The 20,207-nt window shown below is 48.0% G+C and overlaps 1 protein-coding gene and 1 pseudogene across 2 annotated transcripts in view; one reads left to right on the forward strand and one right to left on the reverse strand.

The window, feature by feature from the left end:
- Nucleotides 1–20,207, forward strand: part of ROR2 (receptor tyrosine kinase like orphan receptor 2) — a 225,830-nt gene that overhangs the window by 83,148 nt on the left and 122,475 nt on the right. The gene's annotated exons all lie outside the window — the stretch shown is intronic.
- On the reverse strand, nt 18,515–20,108 carry LOC103219745 (large ribosomal subunit protein uL3-like; annotated as a pseudogene).

A 20,207-nucleotide genomic window follows, 5' to 3' on the forward strand; every position in this document is an offset into this window, starting at 1 on the left:
GTTTTATGGGCAGTCAGTCTGTTTGGGTTCAGGCTGCAAGTTCTGAACAGCCTTCTGTGTTTGCAGTCCCAATGCCGGTTCTACTTTCAAAGCCTCTGTAGTGCTACTTGGATCCGTCCCACATGTGTGCCACACTGTGACCAGACCGGGACCTGGGTGGTGTTCTGCTTTGCGGTTCTGTTCTCAGCATCTGCTTAGGGTCAGATCTGCACACACACACAGCTCATGGGTGGTCTCAGGAACTTGTAAACAACCTCAAAGGGTCACTTTTCTGAGTTTTCCCCTCTCCATCATCTCCCTGGTATTTTCAAGTTCCTTAAAACACCTATTTCAGTCCTCTAGCCCCAAGGGGTTTTAGTTACCTTGTTCTGCTGTATACTCACCTTGACTATGTCCATGTCTCAGAAAAACAGTTGAGGACACAGAGAGAAAAACAGCAATGGAGTTTGACCACCTCTTGGGACCCCAGCTCCTCCAATTGCAGAATTAAGTTCTCTCTCAGGGTTTTAAGCTACTGCAGTTACTTGTTGCCACCTCCACCATCTCTTCAATAGCATGGGGACTGGAGTGCAAGAGAATGAAGAAAAGAAAGAAAATGAAAAAAGAACCATATGCTTTCTATGTTGTTTCAGTGGAGAAAGATATTCTTATCTTTAATTGTGCTCAAGCAGAGCTAGAAGCCCTCTCTGGAAGCTCTCTTCTGTGTTGATGCCCTTGTATGAGTTTGGGACTGTGTTAAGTTCAAACCTGGAGATGCTAAGGAGTCCCCAAAGAAGTGCTCCCTTATTCGTTCCAGGTTTTATAGCTCCATTCATGGGAAATGTGGGCAGAATATGCCGACTGTATGTATCTTGTTCAGAACCAGAACCCTCAAGATATTTCGATCAGAGTAACTTACAAATTTTATCTTCTATTTTGTTTTCCAGCACAATTAGCACCAACCCTATTTTGAGGAGGATGTGCAGATTTCAGATTGTTTCAGGATCCTTTCCATTTTCTCCCCAAAATTAGGTAATTAAATTACTAGATTCTGTTGTCAGTTCTGTCCCATAGAACTTTTGGTGAAAATGGAAATATTCTGTGTCTGCGTATGGTAGCTGCTGGCCTTATGTGGCAATATTAAGCTGTTGAAATGTGGCTAGTGGGGCGGGCTAATAGAATTATAAATCTTCTTTAATTTTAATTAATTTAAATTTTAGTAGCCCCGTAGGTCTGGTGGCTCCCTTACTATACAATGCAGCAAGTTTATTCTGCTGTGGAAAGCACTCTTTAAAACATGCAGCTGGTACAAAAATATCTAAGTGTGGTGGCATACCTGTAATCCCAGCTACACAGGAGGCTGAGGCAGGAGAATCACTGAAACCTGGGAGGCGGAGGTTGCAGTGAGCTGAGATCATGCCACTGCACTCCAGTGTGGGCGATAGAGACTCAGTCTCAAAAAAAAAAAAAAAAAAAAGCTGGGCGCGGTGGCTCACACCTGTAATCCCAGCACTTTGGGAGGCCGAGGCTGGTAGATTATGAGGTCAGGAGTTTGAGACCAGCCTGACCAACATGGTGAGACCCTGTCTCTACTAAAAATACAAAAATTAGCCGGGTGGGGTGGTGCACGCCTGTAATCCCAGCTACTCAGGAGGCTGAGGCAGGAGAATCACTTGAACCCAGGAGGCGAAGGTTACAGTGAGCTGAGATTGTGCCACTGCATTCCAGCCTGGGCAACAGAGCAAGACTCCATCTAAAAACAAAAAAACGAATAACCATCCAGCTGGCAGGCTTGGATTTGGGCAGAGGGAAGAATATCACTATTCTTTGACTGTTTCGTGTGTAAAGCATTTTCACTGTGATGCCACTATTGTACCACACACCTGCCTGGAGTATTTTGATTTAGGTAATTCAGAAAGTGTCATTTATTCAGTATGTGTAGCTAAATTTGGATAACATCCCATGTTAGAGTCATATATCCTCTGGAGCAGTTTAAAGAAAATCTCTTTTGTATTCTATTTTTTGGAGGCGGGGCCCTGTTGAACCTCACTGGCAATGCTGACTGAGCTCTTCCCTTCTTTCAGAAGTCACCTTAGCCAGGTTGATGTGGCCCCCAAAGAAGCCGTCTTGTTTTCACTTCACTTACTCCCGTGCCTCCAACCGAAAATGAAAGTAGGACTTAGTCCATAGTCTTGTAGTATTTCATGTAAAATAAATAGCCTCGGGCCCATATTTTGAAAATGAAATATTGTCATGACCCTTTTTAAAGGAATGACAAAGGACTCATCTGCAAAACGGTATCTCTTCCTTGCTCAGAATAAGATATTTACCTAATTGCTTTATTACTTGCTGTGCTTTTAAAAATGAAATGACTTATCTCCCTGCCCTGTGTTGACTCCTACAAAGCCAATGTTTTGGTATTCTAATTTCTGTAGAGGAGGAAAACTAATGACACTAAAGTCATGTTATTTTTCAGATACATTAAAGAAAACCAAAACGTGGTTTCACAGTTGGGTCATTTGATTCCTTGAGTGTCTCTAATCTGGAGACCGTTTCCTTTCTTTTTTTTTTTTTGAGATGCAGTCTCGCTCTGTCGCCCAGGCTGGAGTGCAGTGGCCAGAGCTCGGCTCACTGCAAGCTCCACCTCCTGGGTTTATGCCATTCTCCTGCCTCAGCCTCCCGAGTAGCTGGGACTCCAGGCGCCCGCCACCACGCCCAGCTAGTTTTTTGTATTTTTTAGTAGAGACGGGGTTTCACCGTGTTAGCCAGGATAGTCTCAATCTCCTGACCTCGTGATCTGCCCATCTCGGCCTCCCAAAGTGCTGGGATTACAGGCTTGAGCCACTGCGCCTGGCCTGTTTTCTTAAGCAGAGTCCTGGAGTGGGAGAGACGTCACTGTAACCGAGTGAAGAGCGCTGGTTGGAAGTGTGTAACCTGCCAGCTGATGGGCTTAAGAGCAGCAAGTGCCTTCATGTGGTTTCTTTCTTTGTTGTCCTGTGGAAGAACTCGGGGAGATCTCTTAAGCTCTTTATTACTGTGTAGAATTACTATATTTGACAAGTATACTGGAAAAAAAAAAAACCTTTTAGCCTTAGCTTTCACACTGAGGATTTTGTAGATTACAGAGAACTCTATTGAAGACTTTGCTGTTGAGGTGAGCATTTTGCAAAGTATAAAACTTCCTGGCTAAGGGGAGTACTGTGGCCGTTTAAACTTCCCATGTGAAGGAGCCTGTCTGCTAAATGATGTGACAGCACTTTATCTTCTGATCATCCCCCTTTCCCTTCAGAGCAGAGAGAAGGAAGATGTAAAGGGCTGTGCGACATCTGCTTAAATAAAACATATGCTAAAGTTGGACCGACCAAGATGTAATTTATCTGTTAGTTTTTTCTGTACTCAGTTATGGTGAAAGTTATCTATCTTTTAATAAGATACTGTCTAAAATGAGCACATCCTGAGACTAACCTGGCCCCTTGGTCCCTTCTGACGTGCCAGCATGGACGTAGGAAGCAGTCGATTCTTGAGGCTCATGTGTGGAAGGAGAGAGTAGCGAGAGTGGCCACTCTGGCAGGGTTGCTGATTATCTTGATTTGTGTCGCGGTCCTGGCCGGAGGCCTTCCACATGCTTTGATCTATGGTGGTGTCTCTGCAAATTTTGGCAAGAAAATCCTAATGTGTCTAAGTCATAATTAAGATCATGTAGCAGGGCTGGATTGTTCATTCCTTCTCCATGTGTGTTGACAGTGCTCCTTATCCCCACCCGTCTCTGACCATGGCTCGTGTTCCTGGTCTCCAGAGGCACAGGTGGACTTGGGGCCCAGAGTGGGCTCGTGGACTTGTGGCAGGACTTAGGATTCTCTTTGTTGCAAGAACTGAGCCTTGTTCTGGCCAGAATCACTGATGGGTGGATGGAGACAGGAGGATCTCTTTCCCTGGGCGCAGTGTCCGGTAATTCACATAATCTAACAGGAATCCTGGGGCGTTTCCTGTGGAATTTGAATTCAGGGAATGCAGAAGTGTGCAGTGGAAAAGGAAATTATTTTGCACATGAGGTTAAGGATGGGACTCTTGCACATTTAAGGGGGTCCAGGAGTTTTTATCTCCCAAACTGAGCCTGCCTGCATCTTTTCCTGAACCCACCTTATTTTCCACTTTGTTTCTGCTTCTGCTTCCTTGTATGTGTTTCTACTTTTTATGTTGCCGGAACCTGCTCCCCTTCCCTTCCCATTTCCAGCATCTCCAAATCAGTCATTTTTATATTTACACTTTGAGATACAACTCACGTACCATGCAGTTCACCATTTAAAGTCTACAACTCAGTGGTTTTTAGTATATTCACAAAGTTTTGCAACCATTACCACAGTCAATTTTAACACATTATTATCACCTGAAAAGAAACCCATCAGTCATAACCCCTTTCTCCCATCCCCCCGCCAGGCCCAGCCACCTGCAAATCTCCTTTCCATCTCTATGGATTTGCCTGTTCTAGACATTTCATGTGAATGGAGTCATGCATCATTTCATGTAAGCGGAGTCTTTTGTCTCTAGCGTCTTTCACTGAGCATACGGTTTCCAAGCTTCATCCATGTTGTAGCCTGTTGTAATGGCTAAGTCATCTCTCACTGTATAGATACACCACATTTCTTTTTCTTTTCTTTTTTTCTCTTTTGAGACGGAGTCTCGCTCTGTCGCCCAGGCTGGAGTGCAGTGGCCGGATCTCAGCTCACTGCAAGCTCCGCCTCCCGGGTTCCCGCCATTCTCCTGCCTCAGCCTCCCGAGTAGCTGGGACTACAGGCGCCCGCCACCTCTCCCGGCTTATTTTTTGTATTTTTTAGTAGAGACGGGGTTTCACTGCGTTAGCTAGGATGGTCTCGATCTCCTGACCTTGTGATCCGCCCGTCTCGGCCTCCCAAAGTGCTGGGATTACAGGCTTGAGCCACCGCGCCCGGACTCTTTTTCTTTCCTTTTACTTTAAGTTCTGGGATACATTACCACATTTCCTTATCCTTTTTAAACAGTTAAATCGTGTTCCACTGTATGGATACACCACATATTAATTAATTAATCTATCAGTATATAGACAGTTGGGATGTTTTTACTTTTTTTGCTATTACAAATAATGCTCCTGTGAATGTTCCTATATACATTTTAATGTTTTCATTTCTCTTGGTTGTATACCTGTGAGGGGAATATGCGGGGTCCTCTGGTCACTCTGTGTTTAACCTTCATGCCTGCAATCCTAGCACTTTGGGGGACCAAGGCGGGGGAATCACTTGAGGCCAGGAGTGGAGAACCAGCCTTGTGAACATACTGAGACCCCATCTCTACAGAAGAAGAACATAAACATTAGCGGGGCATGGTGGCCAAAGAACTGCCAGATGGTTTGCTTTAGCACTGTACCATTTTACATTCCCCTAGCAGCGTGTAAGGTCACCTTCCTGCACATCCTCACTAACGCTTGTGCATCTTTTTTATTATAAGCAAACTAGTAGGTGTGAAGTGTGGTATCTCATTGTGGTTCTGATTGGCATTTCATGGATGGCTAATGAGGTTGAACATTTCTTCACGTCCTTATTTGCCATTTATGTGTTTTCTTTGGATAAATGACTATTCAGGTTCGTATTTTGACTGAGTTGCCTTTTTTACTATTTAGTTGTGTTTGGATTCGTCGGCTTGGGCTGCCATAACAAAACACCATAGACTGGGTGGCTTAAACAACAGGAACATATTTCTTACCGCTCTGGACGCTGGGAATCCAAGATCGAGGTGCTAGCAGATTTGAGGGCTGTCTTCTTGCTGTGTCCTCACATGGTGGAGGGTAAGCAAGCTCTGGTTTCTTTTTCTCTGTTGCCCAGGCTGGAGTGCAGTGCTGTGATCATGGCTCACTGCATCCTTGAACTCCTGGGGTCAAGCAATTCTCCTGCCTCAACCTCCTAAGTAGCTGGGACTATTGGCATGTGCCACCATGCTGAGATAATTTTTACATTTTTCTTCTGCAGAGACAGGGCCTCAGTATGTTGACAAGGCTGGTTCTGAACTCGTGGCCTCAAGTGATCCTCCTGCCTTGGTCCCCCAAAGTGCTAGGATTGCAGGCATGAGCCACCACTCCTGGCCTCTTCTTCATGTTGTCCAGGCTGGTCTCGAACTTCTGACTTCTGGTGAGCCACCTGCCTCTGCCTCCCAAAGTGCTGGGATTACAGGTGTGAGCCACTGTGTCTGGCCTGAAACATGTTTTTATCCAAAAGAGACTGTCATTCCCAGGACCACAGTCTGGAACACTCCAAAAAATACCCTTGCTGCCTTCAGATCTTTCTCAGGCTACAAGAGAAATACTTCTGAGACCATCCTGGCCAACATGGTGAAACCTCATCTCTACTAAAAGTACAAAAAAATTATCCAGTCTTGTTGGTGCACACCTGTAATCCCAGCTACTTGGGAGGCGGAGGCAGGAGAATTGCTTGAACCCGGGAGGTGGGGCTTGCAGTGAGCTGAGATCTCGCCACTGCACTCCGGCCAGGGCGACAGTGAGACTCTGTCTCAAAAAAAAAAAAAAAAAAAACCACAAAAAACAAAAACTAAACCATGTGTTTCAGGCACAGTAAGTACATGCAGCTCCACCTGGTGGGACCGTCACAAAGAAAAGCACACCTAGAAGACCCAGCCCCGTTCAACCCACTCTGGGGATGCGAGGGTGTGCTCACTCCTGCAGGCCTGGACGCTGCTCCGGATGAGTAGAGGAGCTCGTCCTGAAAACAAGCACAGACGGGGCCTTTCTCAGGGAGGCGAGTGGAGACTCCAGTTGGCATGGTCTGAAGAAGGCAGAGGGAGAAACAGGAGCCCTCTCAGGAAAGGCTCGGTTCCAGGCCCTTCCCGTCAGGCGCTGACCAGGTTAGACCTTTGCCATCTGGGAGAGGGAAGAGTGAGAGGGAGGCTGTGGGGTTCCCTTGGGAGCAGGCCGGGAGACAACGGACATCCTTAGCAGAGGAACCCTCAGTAGCGCTTGGTGACTTCCTGACTGTGAAAGAAACAAGCACCCCCAAGGCTTCCTGGGTGAATGAGGGATCTTATGAGAAACGGTGGCTTGAGAGGGAAGATAGTCCATCTTTGAGCAAGCACATACCAATGGACGAAATGTATTAGTCAGAGTTCGCCAGAGAGACAGAACCAATAGGATGTACATATGGAAATGCATGAGAGGGGATTCATTTGGGGAACTGGCTCACAGCGATCATGGGAGGCTGAGAAAGTCCACTGTACACAGTCGGCCGTCTGCAAGCTGGAGACCCTGGGATGCCAGGGCACAGCTCAATTCAAGGTCAAAGGCCTGAGAACTCAGGGAGCCACGTGTGAGTCCTGGAGTCCAAAGTCCGGAAGACCTGGAGTGCTAACGTGTGAAGGCAAGAGGAGGGTGTCTCAGTTCCAGGAGAGAGACACCTTTTTTGTTCTATCCAGGCCACTACATTGAGGGCAGATCTTCCCTACTCAGTCTACCAACTCTCACACCAATCTCCTCTGGAAACACCCTCACAGACACACCCAAAGGTAATGCTCTACCATCCTCTAGGTACTCCTTAGTCTAGTGGACACCTAAAGTTAAACATCACGTGTGTATACAAAATGAATATACAAAAATCAGTTGTATTTCTATATGCTAGCAATAAACGATGTGAAAATGAAACCAAGATAACTCCATTTACAATAGCATTAAAAAAAATAATATATTACTTAGGAAGAAATTTAATCCTCCCAAAAAAGTACAAGGCTTACACTCTGAAAACTACAAACATTGTTTAAAGAAATTTTTTAAAGATCTAAATAAATGGAAAAACATCCTGTGTTTATGGATCAGAATACTTAATACTGTTAAAGATGGAAATACATTTTTCTGTAGATTCAACACAATCCCTACCAAAATCCTCACCTACTTTTTGAGGTTTTGTTTTGTTTTGCAGAGATTGATCTACTGCTTCTAATTCATATGGAAATGTAAGGAATACAGAATAGCCAAAACAATGTTGAAACAAATAAAAGGAACTAAGTTGGAGGACTCAGACTTCTTAGTAACTGAAGTAGTGTGGTACTAGTGTAAAATTAGCATACAGATCTGCAGATGAATGGAATAGAGGTCCAGAAATAAACCCTCACATTAAGGCCAGCTGATTTTTGACAAGGTTGCCAAAACAATGCAAGAGAAAGAATAGTCTCTCTTCCACAACTGGTACTGGTATAAATGAACATCTGCACACAAAGGAATGAAGTTGGAAGACTTCCTCACTAAGTACGCAAAAATTTACTCAAAATGCATCACAGACTATGTAAGTGCTGAAACTTTAAAACTATTAAAAGAATACAGCATAACTTTTCATAACCTTGAGTTAGACAACAGTTTCTAAGAAATAATACCAAAAGACAAAGCAATAACAAAATACATAAATTAGTTTTCATCAATATTAAAAACTTTGGTGCTTCAACAGATAACACAAAATGGGAGAAAATACTTTTAAATTATATGTTTGTTAAGGGACTTGTTATCTATTATATAAAGAACACTATTATGGACAGAATGTATCCCCTTCCCCACCAAATTCTTATCCCTAACACCCAATGTGATGGCATTTGGAGATGGGGTTTTGTGAAAGTCATTAGGTTTTAGATGAGGTCATAAGGGTGGGGTCCCCATGATGGGATTAGTGCCCCCATAAGAAGAAGAGGCCAGGAGTGGTGGCTCATGCCTGCAATCCTAGCACTTTGGGGGACCAAGGCAGGAGGATCACTTGAGGCCACGAGTTCAGAACCAGCCTTGTCAACATACTGAGGCCCTGTCTCTACAGAAGAAAAATGTAAAAATCATCTTGCATGGTGGCACATGCCAGTAGCCCCAGCTACTCAGGAGGTTGAGGCAGGAGAATCACTTGACCCCAGGAGTTCAAGGATGCAGTGAGCCATGATCACAGCACTGCACTCCAGCCTGGGCAACAGAGTGAGGCCCTGTCTCAAAAAAAAAAAAGAGAAAAACCAGAGCTTGCTTACCCTCCACCATGTGAGGACACAGCAAGAAGGCAGCCCTCAAATCTGCCAGCACCTTGATCTTGGATTCCCAGCGTCCAGAACGGTAAGAAATATGTTCCTGTTGTTTAAGCCACCCAGTCTATGGTATTTTGTTATGGCAGCCCAAGCCGACGAATCCAAACACAACTAAATAGTAAAAAAGGCAACTCAGTCAGAATACAAACCTGAATAGTCATTTATCCTGAGAAAATACATAAATGGCAAATAAGGATGTGAAGAAATAGTCAACATTAGCCAAGCTTGGTGGCTCGCCTGTAGGCCCAGCTACCCAGGAGGCTGAGGCAGGAGAATTGCTTGAACGCGGGAGGCCGTGGTTGGAGTGAGCCAAGATCGCACCACTGCACTCCAACAGAGTGAGACTACGTCTCCAAAAAAAAAAAAAAAAAAAAAAAAAAAGAAGGAATACTTTCAGATGCTCCTTCTTGGCAGGACTGAGTTCCACCCCTGCCTAGGGTCTTTACCTTGCCCTGAATCTCTTTGTGGGTCACCAAACTTACGGACTGACCAGGCTGGGCCTTGTGCTTCGCTGGACCCATACTGCCCGGCTCCTGAGCCCCTCGCACTGGGGCCTTCCCAGCATTTGTTCTTCATCCCTCCTTGGCGACGACCCTGTTCGCCTGGTGTCCCGGGTGACACCTGGCACTGTGTGTGTTTAGGAGTTGGGCAGTAGAGCCTGATGCCTGGCTCGGATTCCTCTTCTGCCCCCCGATAACTGCATGATCTTGGGCGAGCTGCTTAACCTTTCTGTAAACCTCATCAGTAAGCTGGAGTTGCTGGCTCTGGATTACATGACTTGGTTCTTGTCAGGACTTCGGACTCCCTGTGGCATGCAGAGGCTCTGAGGGATGGCTGAGTGCTATTGTTATTACTGCCTGTGAGCTGTAGTGTGCACACAAAATGTCTCCTTAAGCGAAGTGATAATATTGTGATCTTGTTTTTCAACTCAACACTTTGCCTCCTAGCAGTTCTCAAATTGTAGCCCAGAAGGCTTGTTAAGTACACATTGCCTGGCCCCACCCGCAGATCTGGCTGGGTCTGAGATTTCTACCTTTCTAAGGACTTTCTTGGGGCTGCAGCTGCTGCTTCTCATTGGGCACTTTGAGAACCATTGCTCTGTGGGGTGTTTGCCCAGTGTGCGCCTGTGTGAATGTGTGCCCGTGTGAATGTGCGAGTGTGTGTGCATTCGTGTGTGTGCATATGTGCACGCAGGTGCCTGCATGTGTGCGCCTGGGCTCAGATGCCTGTGCCCGTGTGGATGCATGTGTGTGTGCATGTGTGCCTGTGCCTTCTCATGGCCCAGGTGAGCTGCCAGCAGTAACCTGCTCCCCCGCCCCCGTCTCACCGGCCCTTAGTCAGCCCTTGGTGTGAGGCATAGGAGCCCAGGTTGGAGGCTGTAGGAACTCCGGCTCCTGTCTTTGGGCACAGCCTGGTGATCTGTGGTCTTTGTTCCCCAGGTGCTTCAGTGGAGCAGGCCACGGCCAACCTTCGTTTCTTCTTCCAGCAGGAGGATTAGGACCGGATTCTGGGTGGGAAGCAGCCTTGGCTTTTATTTGCTGGGCTTGGTCGCCTAAATCCGGAGGACCTGTGGTCGCCCTTTCCACCCTCTCCCCCCCTCCTCCAAGTTAACCCCTTTATTTTCTCCTGTTCGTTTCAACAGGATTTATGCTTGATTAAGTTACTCTCTTTTATCATAATTAAAGAAAAATGTGGTGGGAGAGCACTAAAAACTCCATTCAATGAAAACCAGATTGTTGAACCTGCAGGGAAACAAGGGCTGCCCTGTGGCTCCAGGCCCCTCCCAGGGAGATTGATCGCTGGAAGCTGCGGGGAGGGGGCGGAGGGGAGGGGATTTAAGCTCCTTAGGGAGGAAGTTGGCTGCCCCTGCCGGCCCAGAAGACAGGGGCCTGCCTCCGGGCTTGCCACCCCCTCGTCCTGGGTCCTGCCCAGCAGCCTGTGTGTAACATCTGACTCCTGACGCAGTCAGGCACGGCTCTGCACACAGGCCCTGGATTTATAAAGGCCTTTTTCTAATGGTGCCTGCGAGTCTCCTGCTGCAGAACATGACCTGCTGGAATGTTTTTAAAAAGTGTGTTTTTAGTTGACTCAGTTCCTCATGCTGGTCGCAGTTGCTCATAAAGGCAAGGCTGTGTAAAAGTCCCGCCGAAGCCCTGGCAGTCACAAAGCCCTTGCTCCAAGCTGGGACCTGGAGTGGCGGGGCGTGCTAGGCCCCACCGCCTGCCCAGTGAGGTCAAGCCTGGCTGCGGGTGGTTCCTGCGCAAAAGGAAAGGCTGCCTTCATATTGCTTGGGGAATTGTTTCTGTGATACGTGTGGGATTCTAAAAATGGTTAGACCTGCGTAGCTGGATGGGAGGGGAGGAGGCAATGACTGACTGCAGGAGGGGCAGCCTCCCTGATGGTCACCTGTGACACGAGATGGCAGGTTCAGGAGCCACGGTCCAGTCCCCCTCTGCCACACTGCACATGAGTGTGCACAGGCGCCTGGTGAAGGGTTGTTTTAGGGGATGGGAGTGAACATAGGTTCTGGGAGTGAACACGGGTTCTGGAGCCTCAAGGCAGGGACCCTGCCACTTACCAGTAGGGTGACCTCAGTGAGTACCTTAGTAGAGAATGGTGGGATTTGTTCCTCGTCCACTGTGGATGGTTAAAATAATACCCCCGCATGGGACTGTTGTGGGGACTCTATGAGCTTGAACAGCGAACACCCGGCACAGCAAGCATCCAGCGCGTGTTGGGAGTTGCCGTTGTGATGGACCATCTGTTTCAGAGGTAGAGCCTCAGACAAGGACATCGTATTAGTCTGCTCAGTCTGCCGTAAGTACCCACCCCAGACCGGGCCGCTTAAATAACGTTCATTCTCTCACAGCCCTGGAGGGGGAAGTGTGACGTCAAGGTGTCAGCAGGGTTGGTGTCTCCTGAGGCCTTGTTCCGTGCCTTGCAGTTGGCTGTCCTCTCCCTGACTCCTCACGTGGACGTCCCTCTGTGTGTGTCTGTGTCTTCATCTGTTCTCCTTATAGGACACCAGTCAGGTTGGGGTAGGGCCCACCCATATGACCTTGTTTTACCTTCATCTCCTCTTTAATAAAAAGTCCATCTTCAAATGCATTCTGAGGTACTAGGAGTCAGGGCTTCGACCTGTGAATTTTGGGGGAACGCAGTTTAGCGCAGACATGCAGTTTAACTTACAGCATTTTAAGCTTAGTAAGGTCTCGCTTTGTTGCCCAGGCTGGAGGGCAGTGCTGCAACCACAGCTTACTGCAGCCTCCACCTCCTAGGCTAAGTGATCCTTCTGCCTCAGCCATGCAAGTAGCTGGGACTACAGGCACATACCACCATGCTTGGCTAATTTTATTTTGTTCGTAGAGACAGGATCTTGCCATGTTGCCCAGGCTGGTCTCAAACTCCTGGCCTCAAGCCCACCTCAGCCTCCTGAGTTGCCGGGATTATAGGCTTGAGCCACTGCACCCAACTTATTTATGGGTTACAAGGACAATTTGTTTTTCTTTTAAATTTACATTTTGGTGGGCAGTCCCAACAAATGCTAGGAAGACCTAGTATTCCAAGATTTTACGGGTAACCTCCGGAACCTGTTTATTTCTGCCTCTTGGGCTCACTGGGGGCTCCTGGAACCCAGAGCCCCAGGATCTTCCTGATGGTGCGGCCCCGGCGCCTAACCCGGCCAGCAGGTGTATCAGACTCCTATGCAGCAGTCTCTCTGGGGGGTGCTGACCCCAAGGCCACCCTGGTCCCTCCTCTCTGAGGTCGCATCCCAGAGTTGTGTAGTTACGCTGGTCCTCTGCTTCCAGATGCTTCTCCCCCGTACTATCCCCACTACTCTCATCCGTGCCACCATGTCATGATATCTGTAAACCAGCAGCCAGAGGAGGAAGCCTGTTCACGCTGCTGCCCTGCTGGGGAGAAGCATTCCTCCAGCGAAGGCAGGCTGATTGCCCCTGGGTGTCCCTTCCTTCTCTAAGATGCTTACCCTGCCACTGGGGCCAGGAAACGGGGGGTGGAGGTCACTGTTCAGTGGAAAGGGCTGTTCCAGTGCTGTGGGAGATGAACCTCCACCCCTCCCTTCTCAGCCTGGGATCAGGACTTTCAGCCTGCATGATCTCCTGACCTTGCCTAGGGCCAGGCTGCCATGGCGGGAGGGCTGAATTCTGTGCCCTGATCTCTCTGGGCTGAGTCCCGTCTCAGGAGCCCTTGTCATGCACCCTCAGACACACCCGTGGGAGGGAAGTTGCAGGGCCCGGGCTCTCTGGGCACGTGCTGCTCTCTTGCCAGGAGTGAGGATGCATGGACTCTTGCACCAACTATTAGCAATCCAGCAGGAGCGTCCTCCAGCCTGCGAGCATTGAGTCTAATGTGAACGTGGGTCCTGCGGGATAAGGTCAGGCACTTGTTGGGATGGGGCGTGGGGTGATAATTTGATTTAAAGTTAAGATTTTTAAAGAGTAATTAAGTTAAATTTTATGTTCACAAGGGCTACAGGACAATTCCATTCTTCTGAAGATGTTTGAAGCATTTTATCATCAGTTGTCATATAACCTATTGATGTGTGTTTTCATCTGCCTTTACTAAAATATTGGAGGCGTATCTTCTAGTTACAAATTATTCTAATTGATGGATTAAAGTAGTTTTTAAAATAAAAGCCTTTGCTAATTCCCTGCTGGCTCATCCAAGCCAAATGGCCGGTGGCAATGCTACTTAAACAGCACTCTACAATTCAAACCTTACCTCTAACGAGAGGCAAAGCAGTGAGGTCTTATTCTCAAAGTGCATGTGTAAGTGGTTTTGCTTGATGCAGCATTTAGGTCTGAGACCTCCAGCTTCCCAACCACCTTCCGCTTTGCAGCCCTCTCAGAGGTAGCGGAGACTCCAGGACCCTGCGATTGTTATCCTGCACTCCTCCTATCACATGACGTCGGCTCTTTAAAAGAGGGCACTTGCTCTTCATTTTTTTCATCTGCAAAACTGGGGCAGCGATAGGAAGGCCAGTCTCCTTCACTGAGGGATTCAGGGTAAAATGAAATTACTGCCGCATTACTTTGCAGTGACAACTCTGCAAATGGAGTACTGCCTTTGCACAGAAGGTCAGCAGCAGCAGGGTGTGTGTGTGACGAGAAAAGACCATGCCAGTCAAGCCTCGGTCATTAGGTAGTGGAGAGTGTTGCCACTGGCCCCATCCTGTGCCTCACAACCTCCTGCAGGCTGCTGACTCCAAGCCCTTGGGACTTGGTCACGGGCCTTTTCTGGCCGGGGTACTTGGTCTACAGTCTAGGTACACTGGGGTACTGGGAGCCATTGCATCCCCTGCTATCAGCAGTCCTCCAACAATTAGCCCTCATTGGGTAGTGAATGCTCCAGCTGCCTTGCCTGTGGGGTGGGCAGCTCTGAGATGTAGGGTCTACGTGGCCTCCCACAGGGGCCCAGTGTCTTGCGTGGTGTTGCCCATAGCAGGAGCCTGCTCATGCACTACCTCTGGGCCTCTTCCCCTTCTCCTCTCCTTCTGACTCCACTTCCAGAGCCCCCTGACTTCGTCTCCCAAATGCACTCTGGATTGACTTCTTGGGGAGCCCAATCTATGATGGAAATATTACAGATATTGGCCAAGGAACACTGTTCCTCAGTGTCTCATGCACCCTCACTCTGCTCACAGCTTGCTGCATCCTCTTAGATGTTATGTCTCGGCCATTTCCCAGTCAGTGCTGCCCACAGCCCCATCAGGCCGAGTCGAATATTCATGCAATTAATTTGACCAACTTGGCTCTTCATGCGTTACTGTCACAGCATCTTCCTGGGCACTGTAGTTGTCTCAGAGCGGGATGTCGAGTGGGACGGGTCCTGTCGTCTTCAATTAGCAGCCAGTACCCAGAGCTGAGGACCAAGGGGGTGAGCTAGCCCTTGGTCTAAGGAGTGCTGCCTGTTGTTATAGGGGTGGGTACCACTCCTCGGGGTTCCACAGTGGGTCCTGCACCCACCTGAGTCTCTTGTGTTGATCAGGGTGTAGGCTGGAAGCTGGATAGCACCTGCCCTCCCACCCTGACTTGTCGCAGTACTGTGTCTGCAAAGGCCATCTATGTGGAGCCACACGTCTCGGGACCTTCTGCTTCACTCTGCCCCAGTGCCACCTTTCTGACCCCAGGCTGGTCCTCTGCTGCCACCTCCCCTTCTTCCACCTCACGTCACCTCTTGGGCACACCTTACCCGTTCACAGCATGGTCACCTTTCCCAGGAATTCTGGTCAGGTCTTTAAACCCCCTCTGGCCGTTGAGTCCTGGTGCCCTCTGATCAGGCCCATCCCGGAGGAGCCCTGCTGTGTTGGTCTCTGGACTGAGGCCTGGCAGTCCCACAGGCAAAGGCCCAACCCCAGGCATAGACCAGACCTGGCATGCCTCAGCCCCAGTCCTCAGCCAGTCTCCCACAGCCTGGCCACCTCATCGCCTTGCTCTGGGGCTGGTCCTCCCTGCTCCATGATTGTTATTTTCAGCCTCACCACCCCCCAGCCCCCACCCCCAGCCTTTCTGGAGTGTGCTCACGGAGCATGCGCTGAAGAGGGAGCAAGAAAGGTGGCGAGCCCGGGAGGGGCAGCCATGTCCAGTGCTGCACCAAGTCCGGTGGCAGAGGCCTGTGCCAGTGGGAAGGTCAGAAATCTCCCGTCTCTTCACTCTCTTCAGAGGAGAAAGAAGTCTTCAGGAGGGAAATCCCCCAAGTTCTTGGTCCATTTTCCTATAGGCATCCTTGTCCTCTTCTTTCCTATTAGGAGAGGAATGATTTCTTTAACTTTTTGAAGGACAGTTCCTTGGCCTGTTACATGGACCCTATTTTTTACTGACTTCTTAGGGACTTAACATCGCGCGTGTGTGTGTGTGTGTGTGTGTGTGTGTGTGTGTGTGGTTTTTTCCCCCCCATTTATTTGTGACTCTGCCCTTTCAACTGAATCCAGATGGGCTCAAGTTTCCCGGTGTGAAGAAAATATAAAATGCTGCCCCCTGTACCTCTTTCAGGAAATCCTCCTGTATTATGTTTTGAATGCAGCTCCCTCCACCATCTGGGATGGAGTCGTTGCTGTACAGCAGGCATAGCCACTGTCATGAAAGATGAAGCTGGTCTCAAAGACACTAGGATGTTGCAAAGAGCCACATGAGTTTATTGGATATGGCAGAATTTCTCCAGGTGGGGGAGATAAATGAAGCAAACGTTAGGTATACGTTTTGTAAAATGATAAAACTCTCATTAGTTGTGGTTGGTTCAGTTGTCTCTATTTAGAATGCAAGGGACTCAACGGAAAATGTTAGCACCAATACAGAGAGGTAGTGGGTTGGCTGGAGGATTCAGGACCAACTTAGAAACATCAGTGGCATTTGTATATACCTGTAACCATAAAAACAAGTAATAGAAAAAAAAAAAATACAGTAGCAGCGAAGCCATTCAGATACCCAGGAGTAACCTTAGTGAGAAATGCTCCACACTCCTGAGACTTCACTGAAAAATTTGAAAGAAGATTAGACTAACTGGAGAAGAAAACCCTGTTGTCTTATGTTATGTTATGTTATGTTACGTTATGTTGTTATTTTTTTATGGAGTCTTGCACTGTCACCCACGCTGGAGCGTAATGGTGCGATCTTGGCTCACTGCAACCTCTGCCTCCCAGGTTCACGCAATTCTCCTGTCTCAGCCTCCCAAGTAGCTGTGATTACAGGCACACACTACCAAACCTGGATAATTTTTTGTACTTTTAGTACAGACGGGGTTTCACTATGTTGCCCACACTGGTCTGGAACTACTGACCTCGTGATTCACCCGCTTCCACCTCCCAAAGTGCTGGGATTACAGGCATGAACCACCACACCCGGCCAGAAAACCCTGTTGTTACTGGGAAAGTAATATTGTAATGATATCTGTTCTCTCGAAATTAAAATACAAATTTAATACAGTTCCAACTAGCACCCCAGTAAGTATTTTATAGAATTTGGCTTGCTATTTCTGAAGTCCATGTAGAACTGAAAATGAGCGAGAAGAACCAAGACAGTTTTGAAAAAGTGAAATTATCGTGAGAACCTTGCTTTACCCAGTGTCAAAATGTGTTGTCGTAATTAAATAGACAAATAGATCAAAAGAAGAGAATAGATAATCCACACACAGACCTATGGAATATATGGAATTGATTTTTCTTTTCTTTTTTTTTGAGACAGAGTCTTGCTGTGTCACCCAGGCTGGAGTGCAGTGGCACAGTCCCTGCTCACTACAAGCTTCGCCTCCCTGGGTCCACGCCATTCTCCTGCCTCAGTCTCCTGAGTAGCTGGGACTACAAGTGCCCGCCACTATGCCTGGCTAATTTTTTGTATTTTTAGTAGAGACAGGGTTTCACTGTGTTAGCCAGGATGGTCTGGATCTCCTGCCCTCGTGATCCACCCGCCTTGGCCTCCCAAAGTGCTGGGATTACAGGCGTGAGCCACTGTGTCCGGCCCATCTCAGGATTCTTGATGTAATCATACCCACAAAGTCCCGTTAGCCATGTAAGGCGACGTGGTCACAGGTTCTGGGGATTAGGATGTGGCCATCTTGGGTGGATCGTTATTCCATCTTCCACACTATATTAGGAAACAGAAAATAACATAAGTTATGATTTCAAGCTATCATGTCAGCAGGGTTTAAGGTGAGGGTATGGGGAACTGGGCATTTTAATAAACGGTGAAGTGTAGATTACCACATCCGCTTTGGAGGACAGTCAGCTGTCCTTAAAATCAGTAACAGATACACCCATGAACCCGGTAATACTATGTCTTGGGATTTGCCTTCCAGACACACTGAGCTCAGGGCACAGAGAAGTCAGTATGAGGATATTTATGGCAATGCTGTTTGTGGGAGAAAAAGAAACATAACTAAGTGATTACTGTTTTGGAAATGACCAGAAAACCCACCCATAAATATGGAATAATAGTGCTAGGGAATATTACACAGCAATGAAAAAAAAACGAGGTGGCTCAAACCTCAAAGGTCTCCAAGTTATAGCTCAACGAAAAGTCATTTGCAAAACAGCACGTAAATAGTTTGTTTGGCGATTTAGGCCAAACAACGTGTTCAAAACACCATGTTCCTACAGGCAGAGGAAGACTTGAGAGCATAAATGACAGTACTAACTGGTTATATCTGGGGAGGTTGAAGTTATGTCCAGGGGACTTCAGCTTTATCTACAAGTGTGACTCAAAGAGAGGAGTGTATTCACGTAATACTTGCATAGTATAAAAGAAAGTTCGAAATGTAAGAGTATGATGAAGCACAATAAAGGGCGTAATGAAACAGAAGGTCAGATACTCTATAGTAATCTCCAGAAGTCCACATTCTTTTGGAAATCATAATTGATTCTAGGGCTACAGATTACACATGAACAGGGCCATGTGGCCTGGGGTGGGAGTGAGGCTCGGAGCCCAGGGTTCTTTCTAGCCGGCTTCCTTGGAAGTGTTAGTTTTTTGGTTTTTTTCCCCGTGGAAAATAACTTTTATTGAGACCCCATGAGCTGCAAAATCTGTTCCTGGCATTAAGCTCCTTCTTCCTTTGCAATTCGGTCTTCCTTAGGTGGTCCCATGAATGCTTTCTTCTCCTCCATGGTCTGGAAGCAGCCATAGCCAAACTTGGAGGTGATGTCAATGAACTTAAGGTCCATCTTCTCCAGAGCCCGCCACTTCGTCTCCACCAGCAAGGACTTGTGGAGGGTGAGCACCCGCTTCTTGGTTCCCACCACGCAGCCTTTCAGCAGGACAAAGCCATTGGTCACTTCACCATAGTGGACAAAGCCACCCAGAGGGTTGAGGCTCTTGTCAGACAGGTCATAGTCGGTGGAGGCATTGTTCTTGATCAGCTTGCCGTCCTTGATAAGGTAGCCCTGGCCAATCTTGTAGATCTTCTTGTTGATCTCAGTGCAGTGATGGTCACCTTTCTGCCCAGCATGTGCCACAGAGAAGGCCACAAGAGCAGGATGCCATGCCCCAATGCAGGCCACCTTGCACAGGCCTCCGTGGGTCTTGTGGGGCAGCTTTTTGTTGTGCCAACGACTGGTGACTCCTTTGTAGCCTTTGCCCTTGGTCACCCCGATGACATCTATCATCTCGTCCTGCCCAAACACTTGGTTCACAGGTACCTGCTGCTCAAGCCTCTTCGCGGGCCCCATCCGGCTTCTCGGCCACGGTGCCTCCGTTCATTTGGATGTCCATCAGGTGGGCCTTCTTCTGGCACAGGGGAAGCAGGTTCATAGGGTGTGGGCAGTGATGCAGATGACGTGGCAGTACTTCTTCATGCTGCTAAAGTCCTTCTCCAGCTGCTTCTTGCCATCCTCATCCTGCCATTTCTTGCAGTACTTGGTAAAGGCCTTCGTCTTAGATTTATGCCAGTTCTTATAGAAACGCCTCTTGCATTCATCACTAATGTGCTCAGCGAATACATCAGTATTTGGAGACTTACGAAGACGTCAGTGAAGGTCTGGAGGCCTCGAGGGGTTTCTATGTAGCCCACAATGCCCACAACCACCATGGGTGGCATCTCCACAATGGTCACAGCCTCCACCACCTCCTTCTTGTTCACCTTGAGTCCTGGCCTGTTGACTTCCCGCGTGATGTGGGTCATGCCAGCCTTGTATCCCAGGAAGGCTGTAAGGTGGACCGGATTGGACAGGTCATCCTTAGGGAAGCTCTTCACCTTCCCACGATGCGTGCTGCTGTGCTTCCAAGGCAGGAAGCCGAGGGACCCATGTCTGGGAGGGGAGAACTTTCTGTGAGACATCACGCTGTCAAATCCCGCCGGTAAAGGTCGGTCGGCCTTCGGTTTCCGCTAGATAAAGCCAAATCTGGAAGTGTTAGTTTTAACAGGAAAGTTGAAGAGAAGAGGGGAGCTTCAAAGCACATCTTCGAAAGTGAAGAGATTGCATTTTCAGCAGTCAAGGTGTTTTCCATGTGGCAGTTTATTTCTACCTCCAGGGCCCCTTTATTTGAGCTCTTGTTCTCTTTCCTCACTCCTGGATTGATTCTCCTTGTTGAAATCAAGAAAAGCCTGGAAATCTCATCTGACCATCGTTGGGAGGTAAAGAAGAGTTGGTGGGAACATTTCCTGTGATTCTCCTGAAATTACAAAACCACACAAGA

Source organism: Chlorocebus sabaeus, chromosome 12 (genome assembly GCF_047675955.1).
Source record: "Chlorocebus sabaeus isolate Y175 chromosome 12, mChlSab1.0.hap1, whole genome shotgun sequence".
Classification (NCBI taxonomy): domain Eukaryota; kingdom Metazoa; phylum Chordata; class Mammalia; order Primates; family Cercopithecidae; genus Chlorocebus; species Chlorocebus sabaeus.